Here is a 6,117-nt window from a genome sequence, read left to right as displayed (position 1 = left end):
CATTAATGCTTTTATATTAAAAAAAGTTAATATATCCTCTCGTATAAGAGTCTGTTGGACAAATCATTCAATAATATACAAATTTAAGAAATGATAATTATTTAATAATAAAATAGAGGTGGTAAAGATTAAATTCATAATCATTTTATCAAAGAGGCTTTGATATTATATAAAAAAATATTTCAATCCAAAAATTTAAGTTATAAGATCATATTAATGGTTTTATATTATATTTTAAAAAAAAATACAAAATTTGCTATTTCATATTATATATTTAAAAAAATACAAAATACGCTATAGAAAAGAAGAGAGTTTAATTAGTTTGTACGGCGCCAAATTTATGTGAGAGTACTTAATTCAGTTGTCCAACTGCTTTTAACATCCGTGACACATTGCGCTTGTTCTCCATGTATATCGAATACATGTCTACACTTGAATTTTAACTTGAGTATTGGCTGTTGTATATTTCTGTGTTTATCATCAAATCATGATTGGTACTGACCCTTGATTTTGAGAATTAATGTAATGATAAAAAATTTATTGGTTGATTTATCGATGCTCAAAGAAGTATATTGAAGATGAGAATGTGTTGGTGTGTGTATATCTCTGATGATCATTACTATTTATCACAAAATATTACCTCAAGTACTGGTTCTCAAATGTAGGAACAGTTTGTGTTGCCAAGTTCATGATGACACGATCTCTCCACTTAGCATTTATTCATGTGAATGTGACCAATAGCATGGGTAGTATGAAGAGGAACGAAACCTGAAGCACGTAAAAAGAAGAGCCTAGTAGTACAAGCCCTTATTTTCTGCAACATAATCGTATTTCTTAATCATTCTCAAGTGCTGCCAAAATTTAAAGCTCTTTGAAAAAATTCTTAAGGCTTACAGAGTATCTCAAAAGAAGAACCCACCGCAGTCTTTACACTCTCCAAGGGTCAAGATCATAAACAAATATTATACAGGTATCTATTATATGTACTAGAATAGCTTCAATCCCTTCGCGCATGCAAGGGTTATAGTTTTATATAACGCCTTTGAGCTACAAAGCTGCCTTACAAAACAAAGATAATAATCCAAAACGGGTATTTTTGGTATCAGCGGCACGCGTGGCTATGTTCTGCCTCTATTAGTGGCCAGAAGCCAAGGTCCCAAGTTAGAACAAAATTAAAGGCAAAAATTAGCTTACACATTCTTGAAACTTTATCTGCAGAAGTGGAATCTCACAAGTAACGAGAAAGAGGGACAACTTTTGAACATAATATAATCAATCATAAGGGGTATCTTAAAACTGATAATAAAGAGTGGCATCTACCTGTTACAAACTCGAAATTGTGAATGGGAATAAATTTATTTATGAAGGGCACTAACTTTGATTTTTTGCTTTTTAATTGTTTATGTAATTTGGAGAATTCAAAACCCTGTATTGCATGTGTAAAGAACCTTGGGATACAACACCCCAAAAGCTAGCTTAAAGGGTAGTAGTGTCCAAGGCCTTATGAAGGCCACATTAGTTGCCCACATAATCAATGTGAGACTATATATCTCAACACGCCCCCTCACGCAAGAGCCCTTTGGGCTAGAAGCGTGGAATTGCACAGGCCTAATTTTTGGTTTACCTTTTGTGCTTTTTGTTTTTAATTTTTAATTCCACTTGAAAGTGGGGGGTCGTGAGAATCGCTCTGATACCATGTAAAGAACCTTGGGATACAACACTCCAAAAGCTAGCTTAAAGGGTAGGAGTGCCCAATGTTGGAAATCGACAATCACACAGAATCGAGAAAACAGAAAAAGAGATAAGAGTAGAGAGATTGACACGATGATTTACCCTGGTTCACCCAATATAGGCTACGTCCAGCTTGTCTGTATTATATTCACCTCACCGCCACTCGTTACAAATCTCTCGGTTTACAAGGCAAATATAAATAGGCTTACAAGAAACCCTAACAGCAGCTATTCATGGGCCCAAGCCCAAACTGCTAAGAAAATTACAATAGAAACAGAGGCCTAAACATTACCTAGCCTCTACGGGCCAGGGGGCGCTGCCCCCCGGACCCCCGCCCGCTCACCTGGGAGCGGGACCCCAGTTGCCTTTCTGCTGACCCCGACAATTAGGGCCAACATCATCATGTGAAGTATGAGCCATACCCAACATTCTCCCACTTGGTGAATGCTTCACATGTTTCTTCAATCTCAAAGCATCTGTACACCATTCAAACTTCTCCGAAGTCACTGCCTTGGTCAGAAAATCAGCATTGTTGACCTTTGTGTCAACCTTCTCCAGCAATACAACCTTGTCTTCAATCTTCTCTCTGATGAAGTGGTACTGTATGCCGATATGCTTGGTCCTCGCATGGAAACCTGGGTTCTTAGCCAAGAAAATGGCACTCTGACTGTCACACCCAACGATCATCTCTCCTTGTGCAAAGCCAAGCTCTTTGCACAACCTCCGTAACCAACACCCAAGGCCTTATAAATGCCACATTAGTTGCCTTTCTGCTGACCCCGACAATTAGGGCCAACATCATCATGTGAAGTATGAGCCATACCCAACACCCAAGGCCTTATAAATGCCACATTAGTTGCCCACATAATCAATGTGGGACTATATATCTCAACAGCATGTAAGGCGTATGTAGTTCACTTTTTTACAATGATTAACCACTCTGGGTACTAACTTTCAATTTAAATTGTAGCTAAGATAGATAATAAATTATGGGGGAAATGTTTCTGCAAGTAATGCAGAGAAGTTATCTGCATTTATTCCCAAAACGACATTATTTTAGTATTAAAATCTTAAAAAATTATAAATAAAAAGACTATTATAATCCGAAAATAAATTAAAATTATAAAAACATCATGATTTCCGTCTCAAAATGACGTCGTATTGACTTAGTGCAGATAACTGCAGAAAAAGCGAACCCATAAATTATATGAACCATGATTTACGAGGAAAAGAAAAAGAGATAGAGAATTGCCTTATATAATTCAGAATTAAATGTTTGATTGAGAAAAATAAAAAACGATTTTAATGATTTTTTCTTTCTTTCCCTTAAACAATTTTTACGACTTTCGAATGGGCATAATGGCTGAATACCCAACCAATTTTTAATGCCTTTAAGCACAGTTTTTATTTTTTTGGTTTCATGCGCGGTTGCATATTGGTAAAGTACTTTATGTTGCTGGACGCAGGATACCCGCCTGTACTCAAGGCATTTTCCCCGTCTACTCCTCTTCCTCTAAGTTCTGTTTCCTCTTCGATTCTTGGGAACAGTGATTATTTTGTCATGCCTGGCAAAAAAATTTACCAGACTGTCACGTTAACAGTAAATTTTGCCAAAATGACACGTGGCATATATCGCTAACTGTGTAGCGAAATATGTTTGCATATAATTCGCTATACTGTGTAGCGAAATATGTCATGTCAGACTACACAGTCAGCAAAAATGACACGTGTCAAGCAGGCAGAATTCAAGCATCATTCGCTACACAGTGTAGCGAATCTCTACCTGCTTGACACGTGTCATTTTTGCTGACTGTGCAGCCTGACATGACATATTTCGCTACACAGTGTAACGAATTATATGCAAACATATTTCGCTACACAGTGTAGCGAAATATGCTGCGTGTCATTTTGACAAAATTTACTGTTGGTGTGGCAGTCTGATAAATTTTTTTGCCAAGTGTGACAAAATGGTCACTCTCCCCGATTCTTGATCATACTCTTGTCATTTAACATGTACGTTGCCTCATCTATGTATTTATATTTTAGAGATTAATGTTTCTCATATTATAGGAGATAAATTTATCTCTCATATACACATAAAAAGTGTACGAAACTCGTGTGAGAAGAAAAGAAAAGAAAAACATATGGGCCACATATTTTTATATAGGTTTATCTCCTACATACATAAAACTGATAAAAGTGTGTGGGGCTCATGTGAAAAGAAAAAATAAATCTCACAAACTTATGTCTAGTAAATAAATTTATCTCCTCCAATATAAGAAGTATTAAATCTTATATTTATATATTATTATATGTTAGAGTCATAGGAAAAAATGGAGAACTTCATATCCAAACCTGGATTGGTAGGATCCGTTAGGATTTTGGACATACGTTGATATCTAAAAAATGAGTTGATTTAAAAAAAATGTTTAATTTCTGGCGTGAAAACTTTTAAAATAGTCGTTTCATTTGATGTTTTGTGATAGACTTTTTTCTTTTTTTTAGTATCGCTTTTGTGATAGACTTTGGCTCTGTTTATATTAAACTCTCCAAAATGCAAAGGCATAGTTTATGGGAAGAAAAAATTAATTCAGTCCAATTCAATTCCCTTGGGAATATGTCTCTTATATTCACAGTCAGACAGAATTTTGTTGAGCTTTTCAGGTTGGGGGAAATCTCAAATAAGCATGCACTAATTCGGTAATAATTTTAATCTCCACTCTTTAATAGATATTTGAAATTTAAGAATTGATTTTTAATAAACTTAATTGATTGACTAATTAAGATTTTGTACTGAGAAAATATTTTTGCTTTTATAACAGAATTTTTTTTCAAATACACTTACATAAAAGTGAGTGAGCCCCATAATTTTTTTTTTCAAGTACACTTTTTATGGAAGTATGATAGAAAAAAATTCTGGAGCAAAAACAAAAACATTAAAACCTTAACATATATACACGTATTTACTTAAAAATAGATTTTATTCTCCTAAGAAATTAGCCTAATAATCTTTTACTTACTTGAAAAAACATCAAATCCTTTTAAAGTATTAAATGATTTAACTTTTTCATTTAACAAATTTTATTTGGGGTAATTAATTTTGTGGGGCTAAGTAATTATAAATTATATGCTATTTTATATATATATCAAATCAAACAAGTTGACCAAAAGTTTGAACTTGAAGGACTGACTGCATCATCTATTCATCAAATCCATGCTTTTATGATATCGTAATAATTACTTAAATCATAAAAAAATTAAAGACAGTGGTGTCTAGTAATTTTGTACAGTATTTTTTATAACTTAAGCATATATGATTTGTAGAAGTATGGAAATATATAATATCATATTCACTGTAACATAAGGACAAGTTCCATTAAAAAAAAAAAAAAAGGAAAGATAGTAATCAATTTCGTAGCTGAATAAGCATGAAAATTGTCAAATAGATCAGGGACGTCAAAAAAAGAAAGATAATAACGACGTAATTGGGTTAGCATAATAATATGAAGGCAAAAACAAACAATAAAGGAAATTAACATTAACAAAAAGGTTTTATTAATTTTAATTATTTTCTTATATTTTATTCGACAATATATAAATACAAAAAGCAAATAAAAGTTTGCAGTTTGTTTATGGATTTAGTGTATGTCCTTTTAAAGAATACAAGATTATGTTTTTTTAGTAATTATAATTATATATTATGTGTAGTATATAGTTAACGTTATAATATCAAACTATTTGTTGATGTTTGAAAAAATATATAACTTTAATATTATAACTATGTAATATTCGTAACGTATAGTTTTAACCAAACTTTTTCCGTTTATATATAAATATATATATATATATATATATATATATATATATATATGAGTTTTATAAGAGTTATGTTGTAGGAAAAGTGATTGTGTTATGTTATAGAGATTCGTTTTGCGTGCCGAAGTTTTTTTTTTTTTTTTTGCTGCGGGCCCCACAAAATGTTGTGTGTAGAAAATTTTGTGTGATTATATTAAATGATAGATGATAAACCCTATATATATATATATATATATATATATATATATATATATATATATAAAACTACAAAAAAAAATAGCCAGGTAAGCAATGCATCATCAACCACTTTCAAAGTTGCACTGTTGTTCTTCATACATATATATAACTCCTATTTCCGTTCCGTTCCATACCATTCCATACGTTAACATCACTATATTCACTTCTTCATGATTCCCACTTCTGCCTTCTCCACATAAAAAAAAAAAAAACAATCTTGTATGGATTCTTTGTTCCCCTTTACTACATAATCATCATATCATAAACTTACAAGCGTTATACCAAGCTACCTATTCGATTCTCTCACTACACTCCAAAACACACACACACAGA

The sequence above is a fragment of the Gastrolobium bilobum genome, unplaced genomic scaffold (genome assembly GCF_033153095.1).
Source record: "Gastrolobium bilobum isolate Gb01-03AN ecotype WA unplaced genomic scaffold, APGP_CSIRO_Gbil_v1 utg896, whole genome shotgun sequence".
Taxonomy (NCBI): Eukaryota; Viridiplantae; Streptophyta; class Magnoliopsida; order Fabales; family Fabaceae; genus Gastrolobium; species Gastrolobium bilobum.
This window is presented reverse-complemented; position numbering follows the sequence as displayed.